The sequence below is a fragment of the Callorhinus ursinus genome, unplaced genomic scaffold (assembly GCF_003265705.2).
Source record: "Callorhinus ursinus isolate GAN/ISIS: 27379988/994484 unplaced genomic scaffold, GSC_fseal_2.0 scaffold4, whole genome shotgun sequence".
Lineage (NCBI taxonomy): Eukaryota > Metazoa > Chordata > Mammalia > Carnivora > Otariidae > Callorhinus > Callorhinus ursinus.
Window position 1 is genome coordinate 25,020,561 of NW_027397066.1, and position 16,543 is coordinate 25,037,103.

The following is a 16,543-nucleotide window of genomic DNA, read 5'->3' on the forward strand; positions in this document are numbered from 1 at the left end:
AAGCCTCTAACCTTTTAAAAAAACAAATTGGATTAATGATGTAGCTACATATACTCAACAAAATGGAAAATTAAAGGAATTATCTAAACAAATTAAGACAAAAAAAGGAATGCTCAAAATTAATAATTTGGGTACCAGTATCCGCTCCCCTCCCGCCTCCAATTCTCTGTGTTTCCACCATAGAACTCATAGGCCTTGAACACCCAGGTCTCTGCCCTGGAAAGAGGGAAAGGGAAATGCTAGTTCTGATCCTGCTATTTTGAAACTCTGACTTGGAGCAAAAAATTCTTGCACTTCACTGAGACTTCGTTTTTGCGGTGGTCAAGTGGGAAGAATCTCTCTGCTAGTCTTCATTCTTTTAAACTTTAAAAAAAATTTTGAACTAAAACAGTTGACCGTTTTATCTTCACATTTCACAATACAAAGGGAATTTGCATTTTTTTTTTTTTTTTTGGTCCTACTAACTCCCCTGCAAAAACTATTCTCTCTGATAGGAAGGGGGAGCAAGTCTTCCCTGTCTTGCAGTTAGAAAACACCCAAGGTCATTAACACCAGGATCTCCTGGGGAAGTAGAACATGTAATATAAAATGGATATAGGGGTGCCTGGGTGGCTCAGTCGGTTAAGTGTCTGCCTTCAGCTCAGGTCATGATCCTGGGGTCCTCGGATGGAGTCCCCAGTGGGGCTCCTTGCTCAGCAAGGAGTTTGCTTTTCCCTCTCCCTCTGTCTCTCCCCCATCTTGTGCTCTCTTTTGCTCTCTCTTGCTCTCAAATAAATAAATAAAATCTTTAAAAAAATGGATATAAAGAGGTTCCCGTCTCTCTTTTTCTGTCTGGTTGAGTCACTCCTGGCCAGGTGGGCACCATCATGGGACAGGCGAGAGGTCTCATCACTGGGGGCCTCAGCATCATTGACATGTGGACTCCCATAGGTGGCCTCATTCCAGGAGCTGGTCCCACTGGCATCATCCCAGGAGGAGGAGGGCTTATCATTGGCACCATGGGAAGACCCCCTCATATAGGGTGCTGGCATTGTATCAGGGCAAGGAGGACCCAGGAGACCGGGGGGTGGGGGGTGTAGGATCATTGCCCCTGCAAGAGGAGGAGCAGTGATGGAGTAGGAGATATCTTTTCTTGTCGAAATGCAGTGGTTTTGTCGATTAGGCTCTGCTCCTGCTCTTCCACCCGCTCCTGATATTAGTCTTCTGCATTCTCTTTGTGTTTCCTATCACTGCAGTGGAGAGTCAACGGGTGAGGTATGTGATGCCATAGTTACCATACAATTGAGGCATCTTGCTCTGCAGGCCACTGGCTACTCGGTCCCACGTTGCCCGGAAATGCCCTCTCCGCTCATCTTTAGTGCTGAAATGAAGAATTAAAGAAATGAAAAATGTGAACCTGTTTTGTAAAAGTCCCTCCCTTACAGAAGGAAGAGATGGTTATCACACGCGGGCTTCTGAAATAGGACAATCTTTATCGTCCACCTAGCCTGAAATATCTTCTTACTGAAGAGGAAGAAGGTGTAGAACTGCTCCAGCTCTGCTTTATTCTGAGCTCTGGTCCCTTGGAGGTTTGTGAATATTCACTAATTTCACACCTCCTGCTGCACAGAGGGGGGCGGGGGAGGTGCTTTTGTATGGACCCATACGGAGAAACCAATTCTCCTGCTTGCCTCTCTGCCTTTGATCCCCCAGTGACCCTCTCCACAGAGGCAGAGTGGGTGGATCTGGTTTACATTATATATAAGGCGTACTGTGCCCCTGGCTCTAATGTTCTAGCACCTTTTCTGATTCCGCGATGCCATCTCACGCCTCTTTGCCTTTGTACATGCCTGGAACACAAATTCTCTTTTCCGTTGTTCTTCAGTATGTAGTTCAAGTCTGTATGGTAGGATTGTGGGTGACATTTTTTTTTTCTTCTTTATACTTTGCCTTTTTAGTTCTCTTTCTATGACTTTTATAGTTAGATATGTCATTTGATGATTTTATTAACAAAAACCTGAAGTTCCTCACTTGCAACCTGAATCAGAGTTAGGAGCCCCTCACTTCGTTTCTGTGGTATAAAGGTTCACCTCTCCTAATAATCATGTAAATGCAATACCAGGGATTGCTTGTCTCACTAGACTGAGATCTGCAGTAACATATCGTTCTTCATACCTGCTACAGTATCTGTAACAGACGTTTATTAGATATCAGTTGAATGAATGAGTATACAAATAGTTTATGTATGTAGTTTATTTTATTTTTAAAGATTTATTTATTTATTTGAAAGAGAGAGTGACAGAGCAAGCGCATGAGTAGAGGGAAGGGCAGAGGGAGAGGGAGAGAATCTCAAGCAGACTGTCCACTGATAGCAGAGCCCATCGGGGGGCTCGATCTCATGACCCTGAGATCATGACCTGAGCCAAAACCAAGAGTCGGATACTTAACCGACTGAACCACCAAGGAACCCCTGTAGTTTATTTTAAAGTAGTAAGTAGATATAGGACAATATTAAATAGCTAGTAATTAATTAGATCTGCAGTTACTATTATATCCCACATACAAGTTCTTAGTTTCTTTTTGTGCTTTTATACTCATTGGAAATATATGATAAAAACAAATTTTATTATTATAACAAATACATAAATGTATAATAAATAATTGATGCAAGCTCTTGTAAATTATAATTTGCAAGACAACTTCTCATTCTGTCATTTCTTTTTTGTATTTTCATCTTGAGACTTATGGCTAAACCTTAGCAGTCAAGATAAAGGCACTATGGCGATATAAGGGCATGACTCATAAAATCCCATGGTGACTCTTTGAAATAGATTACTGCTAGGGATAATTTCTAGCTGTTCGGCCATTTCAAGTCAAATCTGAGGTTGGGACAACTGAATACATTTGAATGACAATCAGAAGCTTCACACATTCCCCTCAATGGGAAGGCTGCTGTACCCTCTACTTGAAAGAATATTTCTTTCAGAGTGACAATCAATGGCCTCTGGTATGAGCTGGCAAAGATAAGCACAATTTCATTCAGTTTGAATCAATGGATATTTACTATATACCAAATAATTTATGAGTCTGTAGATATACAAAAGTACATAAGACCTCGGCCTTTTCTTTGAGGAACTTACAAGTTTTAGGGAGGTATTAGGGTGGTAAAACATAATCAATTACCTATTAAGAAAGGGTGAAATATTGACGAGTAACATTCAAAATCATTTCTTAGGGGCTGCTCTTTGCTTGGCACAGGGATGTGTACTAATAAAATGCTTTGGGGATAACATAGCATAGAATCTTTAACTGGCATGGCGGGGGGCACTGAGGTAGAGTCGTCTTTCCTTGGGCATGGTAGGTAAATACTTTGGACCCACAATACTTTTAGGAACCCATGCCAGTGTTTTAATTTCTTTTAAAATCAGAAGAAAAACAAGGACCTTTTAGGTCAGATAAAATGTTTTAATATGCAATATTAACATATTCATCTTTATATCAACAGAATCATAATATAAAATTTGTAAGATTTTCTAATGATGAAAGTGTTCCTCAGAGACAAAAGAGCCTCGGGTCCATGAAAGTCACGATGTGGCTCTCTCTGGAGGCAACTGGAAGCCAGAGGGAGTCAGGAAAAGATTTAGAGCACTTGTAGTGGGCCTTGAAATAATAGTACCATTTCATTAGGTAGAGGGCAGGGGAAAGATTAGATAAAGCCAAGGCCCAGGCTTGCAAAAGAGTAGAGTGAAATAATTCAGAGGTGCACAAATCATGTCCCCTGATTAAAGTTTTCAGTTCAGTGACAGAGGCAAGTATATGCAAAAGACAAGTTGTATAAGAGATGATACGTGCCTATTCCAAGAATGGGGAATAAGACACCTGCTTCTGAATCTTTAAGATTCCTGAGAATTAAAGCTTTACAACTAGATGGTTTAAACAGATACAACTTACTGTTATAAAATTCTTGATTTCTGGTCCATGACATCTGTTTGGGAGTAGGGTGGACTTTGAGACTGTCTTCAAGTCCTAAGGTCTTTACTTATCATGACCTATGAATTTATCACTCTTTGTTTTATCATTCTCCATGTATATTTTGGGAATATTACCAACAATATAACATCTCAAAATTACATTTAAAATAATGAAATCACCTTTCCCTCAGAAATTCACGTAGGATTGCTTGAACACTCTAGCCAAAATATGAATTCTTATGTATATTGGGTACAAGTGTTTACTAATAAGTCAATAAAGTTTCTAGGGCAAATTCAAAATCCAAATTCAACAAGTGAGTCATATCATGATTCATACTGGTGATTTCTGTTAAACTATTTTCAAAATTTTGGAGCATAAAGTAAAATTTCAGTCTAGCATAAACTGTTGTTTTTATTCCATTCAAGCTTTAATCAATTCCTTGAAGGGCGTGTTCTCCCCTCATTTTCTAAACCCTATTCTCTTTTCTTTCCCATCTCATGTAATGGAGGGAAAACATTATTCATCTAATTTACTTTGAGAGAATAACATTAAGGCTACTTACATTTTTCTAATTATCATAAAAGTGAATAGTAGGTGAGCTGATGAATTTCATTTTTCGACTAAGTAAACATGCACATATTAAATTCTCTAACTGTCATAAATATAATCAGGCCTTTAATTAGAAAATGAAGGAAACATAATTCTAAGCATTATGAAGATATATTGGGCTTCTGGTGGTTAACACATCTCAGATGAGGTAACTCAATCAGAATCCTGTACTCTAGCTTGACTCTGAATAGCACTTTAACAATCTGTCATACTGAGAGTGTAGGGGAGCCAAAAGGCTGTGCCATTTTTATGGTAGGTGGTAGCATCATCTTCAAACCTAGAGGATACTAGCCCCTCCTATGAAAAAGGAGTTGGACTGTTCGTTATTGAAACTGATGTTTTTCAACATGGAGAAAAATCCAGTTTTTAAAACATTTTTCATTTGTTGCATATTTATTTGCAACTCCAAAAATTTTAAAAGGGAGGCAGATGAGGGATTATTAAAATTAAACTATTAATTTTGGGGTGTTACTCATTGAGTAAGTTTGCAAGAATTCCATCAGTCTCTGGTTCCCTTTAAGTAAATGTCATTTGTTCACTCAAGAAAGTGCGGACACAGCAAAACATTATGCTAAAGATAAGGAGTGTAGGGCTGTATAAAGCACCGTCCTTGCCTTCAAGAATTTTGCAGCCCTAGTAGGGGAAACAGAAACACAATGGAAACAGTATATCACTAGTACTACATCCTATAGTGTAGAGAAAAGATACTGAACTCCGGGTTACAGAGCAATGGAGTAAATTCCACCTTGCTTACACTATTTTTTTAAGGTTTGGGTAACTTTTTCAAAAGTCATATACCTAGATTTATCTATGTCTGAACTTACCATAAAATTTAAACCCCTGCTATATATTATTTTTCATATTTGGATAAACAAATGTACTTTATGCCACAGTTTTTTATTACCTATTTTTACAAATAGGTAAATTTACTTATTCTACATATAGCTGTTTACACATATATGTAAATATCTATATTTACATCTATATTACCTATATATTTTACATATTACCTATGTATTTTTACATATATTACCTATTTATTTTTTACCTATGTATTTTTACCTATATATTTTATATATCTAGGTAATATGGGTGTATGCATATATTAAGTGTGTAATGCATTCATATATATATATATATATATATACACATATAAAAGAAGAAAGCCAATGCCATTTTAAATACACTTTGAACATTTTTTCATTATCATTTTCCAAATTTTTCTGTTAAGATTTAATTTCATACAAAATCCACAGTAAAAATTTCATTTGTCATAGGAATTTCTATTATTGACTCACTTAGTTATGATTTCCTTTAGTTGATTTCACTATTCAGTGAAATGTTTTAAAACGGTGTGAAATGCAGCCAACACCTCAGTTTTATTTACTCTTTCTTCTTTGAGCATCATTGTTGGTGGTACTTTTACCTTGTCCTGACCTACAAAAATTATTTCCTTTACTTACTTAATTTTCTTTTTATATGAGGAAGTCCTTTTATATTAGAAATCTCTGTTGACTCTTGTTTTGTATTCATTGCACTGTGCTTAATAGCTGGTACAAAGACATATGGAAACAAATCATGTAGGTCCTATCTCCTTGTGAAAGATATCTAAGGCTTAAAATACAATATAAACTTTATGTGAATTTATTAACTGAATATATTCTTTAGGTTTTAGAATAAGTTACTAGCTCTTCGTATTTAATTCCCAATGTAAGGGTAAAAGAGTAGATTAGAGTCTATTTTTTTCCATAATTTTTATTAAAACTGATGTGTTAATTAAGACGCATGAATTTAGCATCTGCTTTCCTATATTATGTTTGGCGGGGTGAGAATGTAAAAAGTAGTATAAGACTATCTCTGTATTAGGTGGGCTTAGAGAGTACAGCTTTGAGACAGATTAACAAGCATGAAATGAATAGCACTATAGTAATAAAGAGAATAAACTTAAATTGTAAGTTATATGAAGGCTATAAATATATACATGCATTTTTATTTGTTAGTGCAGATTATACATATATATATATTTATATGCCTGTGCATATATATATAAAATATAATGATAAAGTCAGGGAAATACACACAGGATCTCACTACAGATAGAACTTTGAGAAAAAGGTATTAAAGAAATGCAAATGGGTTCATTCAATGTATTACTAAGCGGATCTCTAAATTACGTAGGGAGAGTGTCCTGATTAATTATTAATTATTAATTTGCAGTGTTTTGTAGATAAATCAGTTGTTTTGTTTATCCTCTTAATATATTGTTTGTCTTGGGCACCTGGGTGGCTCAGTCGTTAAGCGTCTGCCTTCGGCTCAGGTCATGATCCCAGGGTCCTGGGATCGAGTCCCACATCCAGCTCCCTGCTCCGCGGGAAGCCTGCTTCTCCCTCTCCCACTCCCCTGCTTGTGTTCCTGCTCTCGCTGTCTCTTTCTCTGTCAAATAAATAAATAAAATCTTTAAAAAAAAATAAAAAAATATATTGTTTGTCTTCCTTTATAGTTAACTTAGAGAAATATATCCAGTTAAATTTTGCCAAATGGGTTTCAAATGTATTTTAAAATATATTTTACACATATAAAGAAATTCAAATGATGTCAGGTTCTCTCCTGAGTTTTTATATAATGCTGCTAGTAGCATATTTTGCTTTAAGATCTATTTTCAGTTCTAAAATCCCTGAAGTACTCCTCTCCTGCAGTGATGGACTTTGCAGAGAATAGTTAAAGAGGAATTTAAATTTAAAAGGTGCAATTTGAAACACATTTTCTTGTGTCAAGTTTTGACACTGACCTTTGAAAACATGTAAGCAGGGACTTTCCTCTTTAATTATGTTGCTTCTTTTACATTAAATCTATATTGCAGTTCTTTACAAAATAAAGTAAAATTTTAGAATGAGATATATTTTACCTCCCTTAGATTTGGAGAGAGTGGGAGGTGCCTATTTCTACTGGGAATTCAGAATTATTTTTGAAACATTTTTTCATTTCTTCATTTAGGTAGTGGAAGACAAAGCACTTGTTCTCCAAACCATGAAAATTTACAGAAATATATACCTGCCTTTCAAGATCAGTTTTATTAAGTGAATTTAAATCAGGATTTTACTGTAAAGAGAAGAGAAAAAAGAAACTAATGGATAGGGCATTCATCAGAGAAAAACTGGGGAAGGGGACATTTTTGGAGTTTCTCTTCAATGTTTTTATTAAAGGCCTTTTGCTTGTATTTAAATATAGAAGAACCTCATCAGTCCACTTCATCATGAGTTAGCAGAGCACTCTATTCTTACATCACATTGCCAAAAATACAATGAACAAACCAAAAGAGTACAGATTGGCCAAATCAAGGCAAGTTACAGAGAGTACTGTCCATTCATAGATATTAGGGTATTGGGCTGTGCAATCTCTATTTTGAGAAAATTTATAGAAAAAAAATGCCTCAAGAAAGACCATGGCGGGTGTGATATAAGAGAATCTAGAATTAGACACCTGGATCTGAATCCATGCTTGATATTCACTTGCTCTGTTATCTAACATCTCGAAGCTTTGGGTTTTTCATCTCCATTTGTCTTACAGGATTTTGTGAGGGCTTGATGCAATATGATTTCTGAGACATTTACTCACAGTGCTGAATAATTTTACATCCTTTCTTTATGTTTCAGTACACTGAGTAGTTATATTATTTCCATATTTTAAATTGAGTTTTTAGGCCTCAGTTTAATTATTAGTGTGTTCTAAGATAAAAGAGGCTGCATTATACATAAAGAAAACATTTGGGTTTCAATTTTTCCTTTTGTCTGCATGTATCTGTTTTATAAATTTCATTTATTAGGTGTAGAAAAATAGATGTAGGAATGATACAAAGCAAATAAAGAATGAGGGACTTATATAATTTGTTAAAGAACTTGCATTTTTAAATCCCCATTGGCTTTTCCCTTTCAATATGAGTATTCATACTATGAGAAAATTAACTGGTCAGTGATTACGTTTTTCTCAGGATGCTGGGGATTTTTGTTAAAAAGCTTTTGTTGTTTGTTTTGTTTTGTTTTTGTACAGGGGCGTGCATGCTATTGCATTGTTTTGTTTAATTTTCTGCTATCTCTTCTGCATGACAAAATGTGTCTGAAGACTCTTAATTAGTCTCCCTGCTTCTAACCCTGACCCCTATTGCAGTCTATTTTTAAAACCATAGTCAGAGTAATTCTTGCAAAATATGATTCAAATTACTCCTCTGTTCAGAAGCCTCCAGCGACTTCCCATTTCACTTCAAATTATAGCCCAAAGCTTCAAGACCATGCATGATCTGACTTACCTCTCTAAAGACACCTCTGACCACACTCCTCTCACTCAGGTTCAGCTGCACTTTCCTCTTCCCTGTTTTTGGGACAAGGCCAGGTTCACTTCCTGCTTGGAATCCTTAAATGTGCTCTGCCTCCTGGGGTGTTTCTCCCAAATTCCCACATTGCTCAGCCTTTTTCCTCCTTCTGGTCATGTGAGCAGTGAGGACTTCCTCACTGCCCGATTTTAAATAGCACTTTCCTCCTGGTCCCAAACACCCCACTTTTCTCCTTTCCCTCCAATCCCGCTTGGGATATGCAAGTGTGTATGCATGGACGCAAGTATCTATATATGTATCGTGTGTGCGTGTGCAGAATACTTACAAAATAAATTTGGCTTATTTCTTTTTCACTCATTGGAATGTAAATTCAAGGCATTTAAGAATTTTTGTGTGTTTTTTGTTCACTGCTCTACTCTTCATATCTATGGCAGTGCCTGGGCAAGAGTAGGGACTCATTAATATGTGTTGTGTTGAAAAGGAAAATTATTTAATGTCTTGAAGCCTCCATATCACCACTTTTCATATCAACTTGAAGGAAGGCTTTGGGATTCACAAAGAGAGCTTTTTTTTTTTTTCATAGTTTGAGACTGGCTGTTGTTAATTCCCAATACCGGATGATTTCTTTCTGCAATGAGAGAGCAGACCTTTCCCTTTGCGGAGAACCCAGCAATTCCGTTTGTCATAATTAATTTCATTTATATGTATGTGTCACTAGATAGCCGTAGTAAGCTTTAGATTTACCCCACAGGACTGACCAACCAGAACTTCCTTACTGATAAATACTTACGGGAGCATCTGTCTAATGCCCTTGTCTCAGACCTAACCACTCTTCCTGGGAGAGTCGAAATTAGGGTCTAGAACACCAGGTTCCCAGGGCAATGTTCTTTTCAATATTTGCAGCTTAAAGATCCCAGGGAACCAAGGAACCCTGAAGGAATAACATGACTGACAGGTAAGCATGACAACAGCTGGAAACCAGAGAATTACTGGCAGGAAAGACTGCAAAATGGAACCCAACAGCGAAATTTATGACGCTGTCTTTTTCTTCTTCTTCCCCTCCACCTGTAGTTGTAAAGCTTAATCTTATTGATTTTTACTGTAATTATTTTTATTCCTAACCATTTTGGGTTTCTATCTGCTGGCTGGGAAAGGAAGGGCACTTTTCAGAGTACATCATTCCTGTTGTCACAGGATTAGACAGGTGGCTGAGCTATGGCCCACAGAACACAGAACACTAATGAGCAGCGTTTTTGTTTTTTTTTTTTCTGAAGGTGATGTGTTTCTTGTTCTTTATGAAGAGAGAGGAACCATGCCTCATAATAGATGAGTTCTTTTAGAAATTTCCCGTCATATGTACCTTTGATGTAAACTGTTTTCTAGGGAGCAAAATCAGTATCAAGAGGATACAAAGGAATGATGGGGAGCCTATGTCTGGTTGTCTGTGCTGCTGTCTTGAAGTTAGAGACTTAACTAGTTGGCAGAGCTGTGCTTCCTTTTCTAGATCATTTAGATATGCCCTGATTTAAATGTATTACATGAAGACTCTATTTAACTCTCTCTCTCTCTCTCTCTCTCTCTCTCTCTATATATATATATATATATATATATACACTTTTTCATTCTCTTGGGATCTGATAATGTTTGGGTGGATTGTGTGATTAATTAACTGCAGATGGCTTTGTGCTTGTACAGGAATTTCACATTGTTAGGGGGAAATTGAATAGATAAAGTAAAAATAGACTCCATTGCTGTTTGGCTAGGCACATGTTAAATGATTCATCTTCAGATTGTCTATCCCTGCCACTAATTTGATGGGGGTGTTATGTTATGATAGTTCCTTGAATAATGAAGTTAAACTGGGTTATGAAATCATTTATTTGGTGAATTTTGCTTCAATAAATTTCAGTATATAAAACTTTTCTCTAGCAAGGGATGGTGAATAAATTCCTATAACTGGGCTTGACCAAAAAGCTCATCTCTTTTTGGAAAATAAATCCTCCAGAAAATTATTTGAAAGATTTTTGGAAGGGGTTGGGGCTGAATATGGGGAATGGGGCCTTTTCTGCCTGGAAGTGAGCTTACCAGAGGATAGTTTACCATAAACAAGTTGTGAATAAAGCCTGTATGGAGGCACAGAATCGATATGCAATATGCCCAATCTTTTAAAAGTGCTGCAAATATGTTAACAATATCTTGACTTCTCCTAAAAACATTGACCAGAACAACTAAGATAGTAAGAGTACTAACAGGTTAAGATTTAACATTTAAAATAATACTCTTGGATTTATCTCAATTAACACTTTTAGGTAGCTTGACGATAGGAAAATCTCTTATTAAAATAACACTGACATAACATCAAATAAAATAGCACAGAATAGAGAAAAAGATAAAATAATATGAATACTTTCAAAATAGGCCCAAAGTTGCAAAAGAAATAAAATATATATTTTTTGTTGAGAGAATGTCTCCATGTATAAAAAAGTCCCAGAAGGACCTTGAGTCCTTAGTTATCTTTCTTTTCATACTTTTGACTCAGGCATTTTTTTAAAAATGAAAACAGTTCTTTTTGATTCCTTGCAGAATATCTAAAAAGTGACATATTAATTCGAATGACTTCTCATATTTAAGTCTGACCCTGAAAAAAGAGTGTTCTACAAGGAGTCGTGTATTTGACCAGCACTTGCCTACGAAGAACCATATGGGCAACAACACGTGAAATATGATAGATCATATTCAAATTGATTTAAAAATAGTAATATATTATTCTGATGAGAAACTGAGCATATTACTGTGAAAAAACCTTATGCTGAGTAAACAACACTAGTTTTTTTTAAGGAATAAAGAAGTTTTGAGATTATGTAGGTTATAGCCAACATGGTAACACATCTTGTGTAAAAATGGCTACCAGAATATCAAATACACAGTTCATTTTGAAGCAAATGGGGTTGTGGGGAGGGACACGTTGTAATATGAACGTGGACATTGTGTTTTAAATGTGATCTGATTATTTGGCACATTTGCAAAAACACAGCCGACTACAGGGATTTCCTGGAGATGACACATGAGGGAAATGAAATATTTATAAAAAGGAACAACAGTGAAGAAAACTCCGGGGGTCATTACAGAGTTTTGCAGGGTATTTTCGGCCCATGTTTCCACCACCACTCTCCTCACAGCTCAATATATTGCTAGGCCTCATTAAAGAACTATATGTATGGACCAATGCTTAAGTTTTGATATTATAACATCCTCATGACAATGCACATTCCTCCAGCAAGCATTTATGCTAGGATCCATGAATTGTCACAATGTGAGGTAGGCACTGTTTGGCCCATTTTACAGAGGAGGATAAGTAACTTGCCCTGTGACCTTGGAAATAGTAAATGGCAGCACTCAGATTCAAACTCAAGTCTGTCTGATTCCAAAGACCAGGTTTTTACCACCCCATCTGCAGATACTGGGAAATCACCCAAAGTGATTTCTCTGCATTCTCAGCCAAGCATGGATCCAAAATAAGACTTTCATCCCTTCCCTTGTAGTTTGGGGCTTCCAGAGGGGCTGATATCCTGCAGGGGAAAGAGTTTAGCCCAATCTCGGTACCCGAGGAGAAGGGGGTGTGTAGTTCCACATGTGCCCTTGACTCATGGTGTTTAGTGTGTCTCTAACTTGGCCCAGTGTCCAGAAAATACAAATGTGGCTAAACTGGTTTTGAGATAAAGCCAATGACTGTGGCCTTCTCAAGGTCTGAGAGGGCATAGATAACCCTGTCCACTCAAGATTTCTCACCATTTAGGTTGGCCTGATATATATATATATATATATATATATATATATATATATATATATGGGAATATTCCTCTGCTGCAAATACACTTGTCTTCTTAAGCTTAAAGAGACACCTGTGCTTCTTCTGGGATATAATCTCCAGTGACAAATGACCTGTGTTCATGGACACCCAGGATTTCCCCCGTGCTGGTGCCATATGCATATATGAATTGCCAGACTTTGAAACTCCTTATTTAAACCCAAACCTATCCTTCTATGTACAGTGTTATTGTGTCTAGGAATATTCAGTTGAAATGGCTTCTGCATACTGATGTAACCAGAATAGAAACAGTGGGAAGGATAAAATGTGTATCCCAGAGACACTATTCCGAACCTTGTGAGCTATGTTCCTTGATGCTCAGTTTTTATTAACGGTTAAATTAAGAGTTAGATAAATCAAGTTAAGTCCCATCACATAACAGCATAGTAACTGATGACGGCAAAGGATCGGTATCTCAGATATTGGGTGATAGTGTAGAGTAAGTTCTTAAAGGGCAAGCCGGTAACCCAAGAGTTTCCTCTCTCTTCTAGGCATGATTAATTAAACTCTTTGGTAGTGAGGTCATGTGAAGGGCCTCCCCTGCCCCCACACCCAACCTAAGCAAATCCATTTTCGAAGAGCACCTGCTTTTGCATTTATTTGCCGGGATCTTCTATTATTTAATTTCATTTTTACTCAAAATAATGGGGGAGCAGATGCTATAAATGTTTTACGGTGCAGGCCAGTGAATGCTAGGCTTGGAATGTCACATGCCCCATCCAGAAACATTTTCTCATTGTGTTGCATTGAACAGCAACAGCCTGGCCCAGGCAAACAGTGAGCTGTGTAAAAGGTCAGGCGTTGTGTGTTCATCTTTTGTTTGTGTTATTATTTTCCTGGCTGATAAATGGTACTGTAAGCCTTAAATAGCTATTTTGCATTCCTGTGGGGATACTGTGTACATTTTTATTAATCCATCTTGGTTTGCTTATTTTGTGCTTCTACCTCTTTATATTAAAAATTTATGTTTTCAGTGAGACATTTCAAGTACGTGGCTTTTAAGCATTGGTGCTTCTTGTGGTCATTGCACAGGGACTGTACTTTATTCCAGAGTCCTGGGGAGCACCTCCAAGAAGGTGACCTACCCGAGGCTTTAGGACCCTGGTGTTACTCCTGGTCAGGTCCCAGGTGTGTAGAGAACCCGTGTGACCCTCATTCTTCCAGTGGCAGCAGAAGCCCTTAGGAAGAGTGTGAAGAATTCATTCCTTTTTAAAAGCAACAGAGTCCTTTTCCTGCATTATCCTTCCCTTCATTTACCTGGCTTTACATTTTCTACATGAGTAAGAAGAAAAAAGAAAAGTCAGCTTTACATACCAAAGATCGGAGCCTTAGAGCCTGGATGCAGTAGCAGATGGCAATACAACCATGCCTCGAAATGAGCTTTGGACTGATAGTAGTACAGTGAGGAATTTGGTCGCAGAGTGTGATATTTGTAACAGATTAAATGTGGTGATTGTCCTGAGCAAGGTTTTGGGCACACTTCTGTGTGACAGATCTGATAGATGGTTAACATAATTAACCATGTTAGACTTGATGATGTGGTTAACTTTCAGCCAATAAAAATATGGGGGCGTGTTTCAGGTGTTCTGATTTATCTCTTTTTATTGTGGTTGCTATCTTCTTATCCCATTCACTCTGATGCTCCTGTCCTTTGGTATTTTTCATAGCTTGACATGCAGCAGTAAACTGGTTCTATTAGCTGCAGCGAATCTGCTGAGCTTGCTTTTTCCAACGAGCATGTCGTCACCAGTACTTTTGTGCAGTTCCTTATTAGTACGTGCCCTTTACTGACTCTGCAGGAGCCATCACCTAGAATTAAACATTTTCTGCTAGACCTGTCCTTACTCTGTGCAAAATGATTATAGTCCATTATACCACCTTCTTGCTGACAGCCAGATACTGCTGAGATTACAATAAAGTCCCTGCACATTTAAATATGATGCCACCTGGGTGTTTGAGGGTCTTTGATAACGAGAACCATTTGAAGAAATGACTTTCAGAGAACAGAATGTGATAGAGACTCCTTGAAATCATATTATGGAAACTCTTGGTTCCTATTAACTTGATCATATCAGGAGCTAGAATCTTGATGTTTAGAGTAGTTGAAAACCTAACATACCCAAATGATCCCAGAATGGGATAGACTAACTCAGAACAGGTCTGAGAGTGCTGCCTCTGCAGAATGAAAAGCACTCAACTTAAAATGACAATTTCCAATTTCTCTAATTTTAGGGTTATCATTTACATCTCACTCCAAAGGTGTTTTTTTTTTTTTTTCCTCTTGTTTTGCTCAGCAAAAGAGGTTTCCTTTTATTCTTTGGCAAATCTGGAGGAAAGAACCCAGAATCTGGAGTGGCCCATAAGTTAGGAGAATTACTGAGAAAGATCAGTCATAGTAAAGGCAGAACCCCTCTTGATGGCTGTCTGTCTGATAGTATGTGATTAAAATGAAGTTTCTTTTTTTCTTCTCTCATATACATGTTTCCTCGTTCACCGTTGGGAAATCTTTCTCATTTAGCTCTTCTTTGTGACAGCATTAGAAGCTTCATTATCTTTTCTCCGGGTCATTGCCCACCACATGTTCTCTGGGTCATTTGCCCGCCAAGCCTATGTGTGTTCTCTGTCCATTCCAGAGAGTGGACAGAATGACACTACATTTTCTGAAGTCTAACTTAATGTTCTCCTGGGAATCTTCAGATTTGTGGTTGTGGTATTTTGCAGAGATACAATGAAGTCAATTAGAAGATATTTTTTCCTTAAAAATGAATAAACAGGGGTGCCTGGGTGGCTCAGTTGTTAGGCGTCTGCCTTCGGCTCAGATCACGATCCCAGGGTCCTGGAATCGAGCCCCGCATCGGGCTCCCTGCTCAGCAGAGTCTGCTTCTCCCTCTCCCACTCCCCCTGCTTGTGTTCCCTCTCTCGCTGTGTCTCTCTCTGTCAAATAAATAAGTAAAATCTTTAAAAAAATGAGTAAACAAAATTGTTGCACTCCTTCTGTGTAAGGATGGTGAACCTTCCCTTTGCAATTCAAAGATGAAACTCTCCAAACCTACCACAACCTGTTAATGGAGACACATGCCAAGTTACTGAAGGACAGAGTGGTGAGATGTTGCCTTGCCTTGGAGGAGGGGTCTGCTCCAGAGAGAAGAGGGTATCTGACCATGACCAAAAGTAAACTTTTATAAGGCAGAGTAGGAGGAAATAATATAAACACAGTTTAGGAGCATGGAAATGACTTCGAACTCTCGACTATTCCTTTGTGATTAAGGAAGCTGAAGTATAGGACAGAATATTAGGGGATGGTACTGGGATGACAGGTAACTTGGAGCCATCAAATACCATGAAAAGGTGTTTTGACTTTATCTTGCAGCAAACAGGAAGTCATCAACAGTTTAGAAAGAGTAATCATCTGACATGTGTTATAGGAAGATAATTCTGGCAGCAGAGGGATTAGGAGGAGGCATATGTGTAAAGATGAATGGATAGAATTTGTTGAATAGATGGGGATATGTTGTGTTCATGAAGGCGAAATCATAAAGGTTATTCTGTGGTTCCTATCTTGGACAATGGAGGAGATGGTGATGCCAATAACCGAGATGAAGAGGACCACATTAGACACTAGGTCCTATTACCACTGCATTTCTTTCTCCCCCTACTTGTTCAACCTTGTTGAATTATGTCTGAAATTATGGACAAGGCATATTATTTATGTGATTCATTTCCAATGTTGACTTGGAGAATCTGTGATAGGAACCAAAAGACTATCAGTGGTGTTATATTTCCATGTA

The 16,543-nt window shown here is 37.6% G+C and overlaps 1 protein-coding gene across 8 annotated transcripts in view; it reads left to right on the top strand.

The window, feature by feature from the left end:
• Positions 1–16,543, top strand: part of PCDH7 (protocadherin 7) — a 413,030-nt gene that overhangs the window by 82,802 nt on the left and 313,685 nt on the right. The window lies entirely within an intron of this gene.